The following is a 13,819-nucleotide window of genomic DNA, read 5'->3' as shown; positions in this document are numbered from 1 at the left end:
ACTCAAATAACTCCAAATTGAAAATAAATTCAGAAGAACTTTGAATTTAATTCTTTGAAACTCCCAACTCATATTTCATATGTTTTGAAGAAGTCATTTTATCTTCGCTCGTGAAAATCATTGAGTTGCATAAAGTTTCTGAGGTGGAAATATTTTCCAAATGAAATTCAAATATTTTCAACACCCCTTGTCATTTAAATAAATGGAAGAAGTCATGTCATCTTCTCTCCAGGGTTTTGTATTTGAAAAGAATTTGAATTCATGGAGATCACGAGTGCAAAATGAAAGTTTGGGAAAGTCCTTTTATTCCCTCTCATTTAACTTTCAAAAGTTTCGAATTCACTCACTTTCAGTCAATCAATCAAACAATCAATCAAAACTATCTATTTGTTTATAACATTCCAAAATTTAGAAATTTTTGATGTTACAGTCAAGTTCAAGAAAGTTCATCTATGTGGTGGTTGTGAAGCTGGGAAGATGACTAGAGCCAAGCATCCCTTGAAGACAATCATGACTACATCACGTCCCTTTGAATTTGGCCCTACTCACTACTCTACCCTTACTACTACTGCACATATCTATGTCTACGTTATTGTTGATGATTATTCAAGATACACTTGGGTGCACATAATTCTCTATAAGAATGAGGTGTAGGATGTCTTCAGATGCTTCACAAATCGCGCCATGATCAATTATGGCATCAAGATCAAGCACGTCAGGATTGACAATGGCACTGAGTTCAAGAACACCGACCTCCACATTTATCTTGATACATTGGGCATCACACATGAGTTCTCTGCTCCATACACACCTCAGCAAAATGGCATCATGGAGCACAAGAACAAACGCTTATTGAGATGGCACGCACGATGCTCGATGATTACATGTGACGCCCGGGTAATCAGGCTACAGTAATCCCATGTTAATGATGCCACGTCACCTCGGTTATTGTTGATAATTCCATGTTAGATCGAAACGGATTCAAATTCTAAATTTGAATTAAAGTTAAAACTATTAAAGTTTTCAAAAGTCAAAACTAAAATGTTCGATGTGTTGAAAATATTCCCTAACTATTTGTCATGAAGAAACCATGTTTTTATATAAGGCCTATATTTTTTAAAATGAGCTAAAACAGTAGAGAAAATAAAGAAAAAGGAAAACAATAAAAACAGAAAACAAAACTACAAAAAAAAAGAGAAGAGGCCCCCTGGCTAACTGGGCCAGACGGCCCAGCTGGCCATCCAACCAGACCGGCCCAAACCCCCCTCCATATCCCCTCTAGGGAAAACCCTAACTCCCCCGACCGCACCCCCCACTCCCCACGACTCTCCCCTCCCCCTCCCGATCTGATCTGGATCGGGGGCTCGATCGCCGCCGCCAAGACGCCGCCCGGAGTGCCCCCTCCCCCGCCTGAGGACCCCGTCGCCCTCCACCTCGCTCCCTCATCTCCCTCCCTGCCCGATCTGGATCGGGGCAGCCCCCCCCCCCCCCGATCCCATCTCGACGCCGAACCGCCATCGCCGCGCTCGCCTCGGACGTCGTCGTCTCCACCACCACCGCCCTCTTCGTCGCCGGACCTCCCCGACTCCTCCTCGAGCCTACTTAAGCACACCTACAGGGCTCGGTGAGCTCCGCCGTCTGTTCCCTCCCTTCTCCTCTGCTCCCATCGCTGTGCAACGCTCGTAGTCGCCGCTGGCCGCCGCCTCTGTCGACGCGCTCACCGCGCCTGTAGGTGCGCCCGGTCGTGCACGCCCTCTCCTCGACGCGCCCGGGGCGCGCCCCGCAACCGCCCGCGCGTGCGCAGCCTCACCTCACCAGCGATGCGGCCTCGCCGGCCTGCGCGCCCGCGCCTCCCACTGCTGCAGCTGCCGTGGCCTTGCCCCTCACGCCAGCCCGTCCGCACGGCCCCACTCCGGCGGCGCCTCCTCTCTCGCCCGCGAGCTCGCTCGTCGCCGGCCCCGCACTTCGTCTCCCCACGCCGGCCGGCCACCGCGGTCGCCTTGGCCACTGGCCCCGCCTCGCCACACTCCGTGCGGGTGAGCGCTCGCCCCGGCGCCCGTCGCCCTCCTGCCCGCTAACCCGTTAAGGCCCCCTGGGGCCACTAACATGGGGGCCCCAGCCCCAGAACGTTTTGTTAAAAAAAGGAATTAAAAATAATATATAAAATAAATAAAATAGATAATAATAATTTAATTAAGAAATTAATTAAGTTAATTAATCATAATTACATTAACCTAACTAACTAATTAGTTTAATTAAACAGTAGTTAGATTAGTTACACACTAATTAGACTAAACAGTCAATGACTAGTGGGACCCACACGTCAGTTGACCAGTCAACATCTCTGCTGACTGCTGACGTCATGATGACGTCAGCAAACACTGTTTTGGATAATGTTGAATTTAAATAAATAATTAAAATCAGAAAATGATTTAAATCTTTAGAAAATCATATCTTTTAATCCGTAATTCGGATGAAAATACTTTCTACATGAAAGTTGCTCAGAACGACAAGACGAATCCGGATACGCGGTCCGTTCGTCCGCCACACACCCCTAACCTATCGAACCCGCAACTTTCCCCCTCCGGCTCCTCTGCCCGAAAACACGAAACCCCGGGAATACTTTCCCGGATGTTTTTCCCCCTTCACCGGTATCACCTACTACCGCGTTAGGGCACACCGAACACCGCGTATTGCCTTGTTATATTTTGTGATGCTTTGTTTGCTCTGTATTCATTATTTCTTCCCCCTCTTCTCCCCGGTAGACTACGAGACCGACGCTGCTGCTGACCAGTTCGACTACGGAGTTGACGACCCCTCTCTCTTGCCAGAGCAACCAGGCAAGCCCCCCCTTTGATCAACAGATATCGCCTATTCTACTCTATACTGCTTGCATTAGAGTAGTGTAGCATGTTACTGCTTTCCGTTAATCCTATTCTGATGCATAGCCTGTCATTGCTGCTACAGTCATTGATACCTTACCCGCAATCCTAAATGCTTAGTATAGGATGCTAGTGTTCCATCAGTGGCCCTACACTCTTGTCCGTCTGCCATGCTATACTACTGGGCTGTGATCACTTCGGGAGGTGATCACGGGCATATACTATATACTTTACACTGTTACATTACCTGTGATACTGTACGGAGTTGGGGGCTGAAAGGACAAGTGGCTCCATCCCGGTAGAGGTGGGCCTGGGTTCCCGACGGTCCCTGACGGTTACTTTGTGGCGGAGCGACAGGGCAGGTTAAGACCACCTAGGAGACAGGTGGGCCTGGCCCTGTTCGGCGTTCGCGGATACTTAACACGCTTAACGAGATCTTGGTATTTGATCTGAGTCGGCTACGAGCCTATACGCACTAACCATCTACGTGGGAGTAGTTATGGGTATCCCGACGTCGTGGTATCAGCCGAAGCACTTCAGACGTCAGCGACGGAGCGGCGCGCGCCGGATTGGAACGTAAGCCTGCTCTTGTATTAAGGGGGCTAGTTCTGCTTCCGGCCGCCCTCGCAACGTGCAGGTGTGCTATGGGCGATGGGCCCAGACCCCTGTGCGCTTAGGTTTAGACCGGCGTGCTGGCCTCTCTGTTTTGCCTAGGTGGGGCTGCGACGTGTTGATCTTCCGAGGCCGGGCATGACCCAGGAAAGTGTGTCCGGCCAAATGGGATCGAGCGTGTTGGGTTATGTGGTGCACCCCTGCAGGGAAGTTAATCTATTCGAATAGCCGTGATCTTCGGTAACAGGACGACTTGGAGTTGTACCTTGACCTTATGACAACTAGAACCGGATACTTAATAAAACATACCCTTCCAAGTTCCACAGACAACCCGGTGATCGCTTTTCCGCAGGGCGACGAGGAGAGGATCGCCGGGTAGGATTATGCTATGCGATGCGACTGGAGATGCGCTTGGAGATGCTACCTGGATATGCTACTTGGAGGACTTCAATCTACTCTATTCTACATGCTGCAAGACGGAGGCTGCCAGAAGCGTAGTCTTCGACAGGATTAGCTATCCCCCTCTTATTCTGGCATTCTGCAGTTCAGTCCACTGATATGGCCTCTTTACACATATACCCATGCATTTGTAGTGTAGCTCCTTGCTTGCGAGTACTTTGGATGAGTACTCACGGTTGCTTTCTCCCCCCTTTTTTCCCCTTTCCTTTCTTTCTGGTTGTCGCAACCAGATGCTGGAGTCCAGGAGCCAGGAGCCAGCGTCGACGACGACTACTACATTGGAGGTGCCTACTACTACGTGCAGGCTGACGACGACGACCAGGAGTAGTTAGGAGGATCCCAGGCAGGAGGCCTGCGCCTCTTTCGATCTGTATCCCAGTTTGTGCTAGCCATCTTATGGCAACTTGTTTAACTTATGTCTGTACTCAGATATTGTTGCTTCCGCTGACTCGTCTATGATCGAGCACTTGTATTCGAGCCCTCGAGGCCCCTGGCTTGTATTATGATGCTTGTATGACTTATTTATGTTTTAGAGTTGTGTTGTGATATCTTCCCGTGAGTCCCTGATCTTGATCGTACACATTTGCGTGCATGATTAGTGTACGATTAAATCAGGGGCGTCACATTACAAGACTCCAAGAAAATTTTGGCCTGCAGCCATTGATACTGCATGCCACATCATCAACAGAGTTTATCTTCACAAGTTCTTCAAGAAGACATCTTATGAACTTCTGACTGGTAAGAAGCCAAATGTTAGTTACTTCAAAGTCTTTGGTGCTAGGTGCTGGAGCAGGGATCCACATCACACTTGTAAATTTGCACCGAAAGCACATGGAGTTTTTATGCTTGGTTACGAAAAGGATTCGCACACCTACAGAGTCTTCAACCTCTTTCACTATAAAGTGGTTGAAACTGTAGATATGCGGTTTGATGAGACTAATAGCTCGCAAAGTGAGCACCTGCCAAATGTGCTAGATGAAGCTACACCAAGTTAATATATCACCCTAATGGGTACTGGAGAAATCATACCCACCGAGGAACATGCTAAAGATGAGATCATCATTTCTGCACCTAATCAACATGAAGACAATGCTCAGCCTGAAGCCAATGTTGAAGATGAAGACAACATTCAGCCTGAGCAAAATCTTCGTCCAGTTCATCCTCGGTTTGCAAATGAAGTCCAAATTGATAAGATCATTGATAGCATCAATGCACAAGGTCCTCTTACTCGTTCAAGAGCTATGCAACTAGCTAACTTTTGCGGACACTTTGCTTTTGTATCTGTATTGGAACCCAAGAAAGTTGATGAAGCCTTCATGGAACCTGAATGGATTCAAGCTATGCAAGAAGAGCTTCAACAGTTTGAGCTGAATAATATCTGGGAGCTTGTCAAACGTCCTGATCCTCGCAAGCACAATATCATTGGCACCAAATGGATCTATCGCAACAAGCAAGATGAACTTGGACAAGTTGTCAGAAACAAAGCTCGCCTCGTTTCTCAAGGTTACACACAAGTCGAAGGAATTGACTTTGATGAAACCTTTGCTCCTGTGGCTAGGCTTGAAGCCATTCGTATACTGCTGGCCTATGCTAACCACAACAACATTCTTCTGTACAAATGGATGTGAAGAGTGCCTTCCTCAACGGCAAAATTGAAGAAGAAGTGTATGTTGATCAACCACCTGGTTTTGAAGATCCAAAGCATCCTGATATGGTATACAAGCTTAACAAGGATTGTATGGCCTTAAGCAAGCACCTCGCGCTTGGTATGACACACTCAAAGACTTCCTGAAGAGCAAAGGCTTCAAACCTGTTTCTCTAGATCCCACTCTCTTCACGAAGACCTATGATGCTGAACTGTTTGTGTGCCAAATCTATGTGGATGACATTATCTTCAGCTGCACTGATAAGAAATATAGTGATGAGCTTGGACACATGATGCAAGAGTAATATCAGATGTCCATGATGGGAGAGCCGAAGTTCTTTCTTGGTCTTCAAACCTGTCAATAGCGAAATGGCATATTCATATCACAAGAGAAATGTGACACTCCAAAAATTTTGTGGTTTTCGTTTTCAGTTAGAGCCTTGCTTGGTTTGAAAAAGGCCATTTAAACCCTTCTTAAAAACCCTCTTCTAAGTTTACTCTCTCAAAAATCCTTTCTTGGATTTAGTTTCTTTTAAAAAGAAAACCTTTTGTTTTTGGGCTTTCTTTTGATTTTGGATCCATTCTTGTTTACCATGCCTCCTATGGTAAAACTCCCCCAAAGCCCCTCCTCCCACTTGGGTGCAACCCAAACATTCTGTCCAAACTGATAAAATCCATTTTTGGATTTTATTCCAATTATTTCTCATTCCAAAATAATTCTGTCTTTTCTTTTGAGCCTAGGTGATATGCAAAGCAAGTACCCTAATGCATTTGATTTTTGACCTCAACTCAACACCCCTGGATAGTCCTTTGTACCCACAACCTAGAACCATCTTGATCCACTCTTCTTCTTTTCAAATATTTCAAATTACACTCACTGCAAGTTTGGACCAGATTTGCCAAATTTGGTGAAATTCATATCTACACTTCTCCAAAAATTCCACCAAAATTCAGGCAACCTCTAGTTGCAATGGGAGACCCCTCCACCAAAAATCAGCTCAAGGAAAAATCCCTAGATGCCAGAATCATTCTGTCGAACACCTTGCATGCACTAGTACTATTCATATTCAGTAAATTCAGAGTTCAGTGTCGTTCTCCGTCAGTAACTTCAGTCACATGTCCACAATGCCCTTGGCACGTTGCTCGCAACCTATCCTTCTTGTCCGGAGCTTCACACGAACGCTTGCCGCGTTCGTGGCGTCGGTGGTGCCCTGGCCCGCCTGCGCCGGCGTGCTTTGCGGCGGCAGAACCACCGTAGCGGCCGACAGGGAGCAAAACTGTGGCGTAACACCATTCGGCGCCGCCCAAGCGTCTTGGTAGCTCCGCGTGGCCACCTCCTTGCCAGTGCACGCATGCGGCACCGTCACCGTGGCCTGGCACGCGCAGAGCGTGTTCTCTGCCACCGACGGGCCGTGCGGCCGTTTCGTCGAGGGCAGACCGTAACCAACCCTCCCGTGCTGAGTTGGACACAGAAACGACACCAATACTCCACCTAGGCGATGCTCAAGCTCCTAAGCCGACCGTCCAGCCACAGCGCCGCCGTAATCAACTCGCCGGACTTATCCGTTCACGGCAACCGACTCGGGCCGGCTATATATAGCACCCCCGAGCTTGCTCTCGCCCCCGCACGACTCCACCACCTCACTAGACCCCGCCTAGCCACTGGGAGAGCCTCGAGGGGCCTTTCTTCTTCGACTCCGGCCACCTCCGTCCGCCTCGGGCTCCGGCAAGGTTCTCTTCAGTGAGAACTCCTCCGCCGCCCTGCTCTTGCCTGTAGCCTCGTACCACCTCCAGTAGGCTAACCCCCTCTTCAATTTGAACACCGCAGCTCCGTCCGGCGAGATCCACGACTGCCCGAACCGCCGTCCGCCGGAGCAAGGGCCGCCGTCGACACGGTGATCGCCGGCAACCACAACCACCACCCACAAACGCGGAACGGTGCACTGATCACGAAGGTACCCCTCGATCACCTTGCCTCGCCGTGGATCGCCGCCGGCGACCACCGCACCCCTCGGGCGCCGTCGCGCTCTGTTTTCTTTGTTTGAAAATTTAAACCTGACAGGTGGAGCCCGCCTGTCAGCCTCACAGCCGTTTCTTTTAAACGAATTGTTATTCTGGACTTTTCCGCAGAGCCCCCTAGAAACTTTCTGTTTCATTACAGATGGGTCCTTGGACCAAAACTCTTATAACTTTTTAACAGAAAATGATTTTTGATTGATTCCTTTTGTGTAATCTTTATTTTTCTGTCTAGTTTTTTGTCATATTTATTTGAAAAATATTTGGAACACTTTTCTGTACACTCACGGTATTTACGTTGCGTACATATTTTTCTTATACCGTAGATACCGGAGGAGGTGACGGAGCTGCAAACTTCACACAGTTAAACTCCGACTACTCTGAACCAGGAAAGCATGTTTGAACTCTTGATATGATGAGTGGTTGTTGCATGTTTGCATTTTTAGTATAGTCATGGCATGTTTATGAACATTTCTTGGAATGTTATATTTCATGCACATAAGTGGAAAGTAACTTTCGGTAAGCATTATGTTGTTGGATACATATTTGCATGGCCATGTGTCGGCATGAGGATGGGTAAGATGGCAGTGTTGTGACATGCCAGTCTTATGCCAGATTATTTGACTTCCATGTCATCGTGAAACAAATCACATTTCCATTCATCCCTTCCTGTACTGTCACATGTTTTCCGAAAGGAATATGGCATAGTAAGTTGCAAATCGTTTTCCTGGTACACACCCAATAGAGAGGCCGGGATGAGGGTTCCATGGCCCTGGATTAAAGCCCGTCATCCGGTCAGGGGGCATGGGTGTTTCCGGTTGGGACCGAGAGGGGGGCACCCCTTAGAGCGCGCGTATAGAAATTTGATCCCATGCTATACGAGGTTGTGGCCTCCCCGTCTCAAAGTTTTTCTTGGACGTTGTCCAGGGTGATTCCTGGCATCATGAGGTGAAATGGGTGTGTACTAGTTAAATGTGTTTCTACTGGAATATCGTAAACGGAACTAGTCCTTCGTGACTACGGAAATCCGTTGGGTGTGGTCAGTTCATCCAAACTCTGCAGAGTCTCAAATTCTTTCAATTATCTTGTACTTTGTTCAAGTACTATATTCATCTTATGTTGTCAGATATCAGTCCAAGTGACAAAACCCCGGTGGAATATATGTGTGATAAATCCGGTTAAAGATTATTCTTGTGGATGGACTAATCTTGTTATTTATGTTTCTTGTAAGCCCTGTTTGTGATGTCGCTCAGACGTCCGACGGTGGCAATTCTTGTGTTTACATTTATTGTAAGCTCTGTCTGTGATGTCGCTCAGATGTCCGACGGTGGCATTCTTGTTATTTAAATTTATTGTAAGCCATGTCTGTGACGTCGCTCAGATGTTTGACGGTGGCATTTCTTTCATAAGCCCTGTCTGTGACGTCGCTCAGATGTCCGACGGTGGCATTTCTTTCGTAAGCCCTGTCTGTGACGTCGCTCAGATGTCCGACGGTGGCATTTCTTTTATAAGCCCTTTCTGTGACGTCGCTCAGATGTCCGACTGTGGCATTTCTTTTATAAACCCTGTCTGTGACGTCGCTCAGATATCCGACAGTGGTATTTTCTTTTAAGCCCTTTATGTGGTGTCGCTAAGACGCCCGACTGCGGCATTTCTATTAAGCCCTTTATGTGGTGTCGCTTAGACGCCCGACTGCGGCATGCATTTTATTTATTTACCTTTCGAGGCGTCGCTCCAGACACCCGATCGGTTTTCAGTTATTTATTTTATTTATCAAGTCCTGCAATATTATTGTTGTTATATGAGCATCATCTTTTATTCATGATGCATTCATGCATTCATTTATTATATCTTTTGTCCGAACTGTCTTGCGAGTACTTTCAAAGTACTCACCCGGCTTGTTGATTTGGCCAGATGTTGATGAAGGCAATCTCATGGATGAAGAGTTTGATAGCGAGTCCGACGCCTAGAGGAGTCCCAGTCAGTCCCGTGCAATTCTGTTTTGGTCATTGTATTATCCTCTTCCGCAACCCCAGAAATAAGATTCATCGAGCCTCACCTCGACGCTCGATGAGCTGCCAGTTAGGAGTCAAGTAATCAACCCCTTTTTACCTCGAGCTAGTAGCATGCCACCACATCCCTGTGTCATAACTGCCCTTATGTATGATATTGGCGAGCTTGTAATAAATTGTTGAGTAGCCTCAGCTCAACCCTGTAATATAATGCTACAGGTCCTCTGTTCATCAAGTATTTGTCTACCAGTGAGGATGAATTTTCCTATACTGGGATTTAAAGATCGATTTTCTCAATAATTATATTTATTGAAAAAGTCGATCGTGATAGACTTGGTAACCAGAGCCAGGCTGACTGTAGGAAGCCACTAGGTGCGATCGCTAATTAGTTTTTAGCATGATAGATTTATTCATGTTTTTACAAATGTAGTCATTTTTCTGAAAGTCAGCATAAAAATTTATGATCTGATCACTCAGAATTTTTGCCTACTTTTGTAGATGGCTGGCAGCGACTGCGAGTCTCAAATGTTCACCAACGTGCCTGAGGGGTTCGTCAAACTCCTCTCCTTCATCGTTCAGGTCGCGATGGGGCCATCCGTGCGCCCAGTCTTCACACTTTATCCACACAAGATCAACGACAGTCTGACCATGCACCAAGCCGCAGTGCAATTCAGGGGAGGGCGTGTTGAGATGCGCCGCTTCCGTTTATTGGGGAGAGCCATGCCTACAGAGAGGCTTGCTATGCAGATGGCAGCCCGCGAGGCGATAGCTCGTCTTTGGGATGTCCTTCCTGCAATGATGACCCGTCGCTACCGCTACCTTCCATGCCATGTGCCTTACACCTGTCACTACTCATTCTCTTGCCCAAGAGGAGAGTGAGATGAGGCCTTTGAGATGCTTGTCGAGTACCTCCGAGCTCTGGAGGCAGCCTTCGACAGCATGGTGGACGACCTCGTAGCCGCCCGCATGGACTCAGTTCATGGCTGTGCTGCTAACAGGAGGGAACTCCTACACACCGCTCCAACACTGACTTTTATCTCGTCCTCAGCTTCCCATTCACCTACCATTCTCGCCACTACTCGTCGCCTGCCTACCACTCAGGAATTTAACCAGGCTATTGCACCCACTCCCGTTCGCGCTGCACCACTTTTTGCACCTACTCCCATACGTGCTACTCCACCTATTCCGCCCACTCTTATTCAGGGTACTCCGCCTAGGGCACCTGCTCCATCAGCTCAGCGCAGCGTTCCTCGTCTGGAACCTATTAGCGAGGAGGAAGTTGATTCCCCAACGTCACTGCGTCTCACCCTCGGTAGGCCAAGGGAGATCCTCACCATCTCCGACTGAGTACGCGTAGACGCCATGCGATGTATCGACTTGTGTAATATGTTTATATGTACATAGGTTGTGAGAAGTAGCCTGTTTGCACATCATGTAGGATCTGGAGGAGTGCACTAGTTTAAATAACATGTCAGGATTATGTACGCATATCCTGAGTGATGTAATGTATAATTATGCTGGCGTGTAAGATATGTAATAGTCCTTCTCCGCGTGCAATCGTGTGTTTCCAAAAATATCCTAGAGTTTTAAAAATGTTCTTTGTGTGTGATTCTATTGACTTTTGCGACTCTCTTCCTTGTCTTACGAGTTTAACAAAATATATCCCCAGAGTGAAAGATGTCTCGTCCTTGGACACGCTCCATGCCAAATCAGCCAGAGGAAAATTATGGCACACCGCAAAACCACAATTTCACTCAGGGTCAGACAAGTCAACCGGACAGTGAAACAGCTTTTACACAAGTGTGTCGTCTGTATGAACAGAGTCAGCAACAACACCAGGAAATGATGAACCAATTCATCAATATGGGAAGTAACCGTGGTCAGTATCAACCGCAATACAAATTATCCGAGTTACCGAAGATGCGTCCTCCAACATTTTCTCATACTGACAAGCCTCTTGAGGCCGACGACTGGCTTCGAGACTTGGAGAGAAAATTAATTATCGCACAGTGTTCAGACCATGAAAAAGTATTGTATGCACCACATTACCTCACAGGAGCAGCCGCATCATGGTGGGAAAACTTCCTGCACATGCACCCCAACGAAAATGAAATAACCTGGGAGGATTTCAAAGAAGGTTTTTGTGGGGCACACATTCCTAAGAGTGTCATGAAAATCAAGAAGAGAGAATTTGATGACCTCAAGCAAAGGACCATGACAGTGTCAGAATACAACAGCCAATTTACTTTGCTATCTCGCTACTCCAATGAAGAGCGCATGACAGAAAGCAAGAAGATGGAAAAATTCTTGGAAGGCCTGGCACCCGCCCTTAGATGCCAGCTAGTTGTGCATACCTTCCCAGATTTTAAGACATTGGTGGATAAGGCCATTACTCTAGAAAATGAGCAACGTAGCCTGGAAGATTTCCGCAAACGCAAAAGGGACCAGACTACTTTTGCTCGCAACCCCAGAAGCAAGACGGAATTTCAGAAGGGTGGAATACACAAAACCCCGACGGATAATTCACGTCCAATCAAGAATTTCCATGCAAGGGACAAAGAGTTCACCTATCGCCCAGGAGTTACCTGTTATGCTTGTGGAGAAGAAGGGCACTATGCCAAGCAGTGCCCCAAGCCAAGGAACTCAACCCCGAAGCCCAATAATGGTGGCAATAATTCAGCGCCAAAGCGAAGCAATTTCAACCCTAATAACAACCACCGGAAAGGTCACCTGAACCACGTGACCCGAGAGGAAGCACAGAACGCCCCAGATATCGTACTCGGTACGTACCCCGTCAACACAATACCTGCCATGGTTTTGTTTGATTCTGGAGCTTCTCACTCATTCGTTTCGAAGAGTTTTACTTTGCAAAATAATTTTTCGATGCTTCCCTTGGAAAAATCAATGATTATCAAGTCCCCTGGAATTAAGCAAGTGACCCAGAGTTGCTGTCAAGGTGTGGTTATTGAATTTGAAGGATTGAAATTTTACGCCAACCTTATTGTATTGGAAAGCAAAGGACTGGATGTCATCCTAGGGATGGATTGGTTAACCACCAACAAAGGTTTTATTGACTGCTTCAACCGTACCGTGATTCTCACACACCATCATGGGAAGAAAATAAAAGTTTCAGCCAAAGAGAGACAAATACCTCGGCAACCTAGATTAAACAAGGTGGACGTTTCTGAGCTAAACAAGGTTCCAGTAGTGTGTGAATTTCCAGACGTATTTCCATAAGAGCTACCACGCATGCCACCGGACCGAGAGATAGAATTCAGCATTGAGCTAGCACCTGGAACCGCTCCCATTTACAAGAAACCATACAGAATGGCACCATCCAAATTGGTAGAGTTGAAGAAGCAAATAAAAGAATTATTGGAGAAAGGATACATACGAGCCAGCTCCTCTTGGGGTTCTCCAATTTTATTTGCCAAGAAGAAGGATGGAACAATGAGGTTGTGTATTGATTATCGAGCTCTCAACATGGTCACAATCAAGAACAAATACCCAATGCCCCGAATAAATGATTTATTCGATCAGCTCGCACAGGCCAAAGTCTTCTCAAAAATTGACTTGAGATCAGGATACCATCAATTAAAGGTGCGAACAGAAGATATACCCAAGACCGCCTTCACTTCCAGATATGGGCTGTATGAGTTCACAGTGATGCCATTCGGGCTAACCAATGCCCCCGCATATTTTGTTCACCTCATGAACCAAGTATTTATGAAGTATATGGACAAGTTTGTTGTGGTATTCATCAATGATATTCTGATATATTCCAAAACACCAGAAGAGCACGCCGAGCATCTCAGGATTGTACTCGGAGAACTCAGGAAACATCAATTGTACGCCAAATTCAGCAAATGTGAATTTTGGCTAAGGCAGGTGGGTTTTCTGGGCCACGTGCTAACCCAAGAAGGTATTGCAGTAGACACGGAAAAAGTCAAGGCCGTACTTGGCTGGAAACCACCAGCTAACGTAACGGACGTACGGAGTTTCTTGGGAATGGCAGGCTATTATCGGAGATTTATTGAAGGATTCTCCACTATAGCAAAGCCCATGACACAATTGCTCAAGAAAGGCAAGAAGTTTGAATGGACAGAAGCATGTGAGGAAAGCTTCCAAGAGCTAAAAAGCAAATTAACAACGGCACCAGTACTAATTGTGCCAGATATACACAAGAATTTTGA

The sequence above is a fragment of the Triticum aestivum genome, chromosome 1B (assembly GCF_018294505.1).
Source record: "Triticum aestivum cultivar Chinese Spring chromosome 1B, IWGSC CS RefSeq v2.1, whole genome shotgun sequence".
Classification (NCBI taxonomy): domain Eukaryota; kingdom Viridiplantae; phylum Streptophyta; class Magnoliopsida; order Poales; family Poaceae; genus Triticum; species Triticum aestivum.
This window is presented reverse-complemented; position numbering follows the sequence as displayed.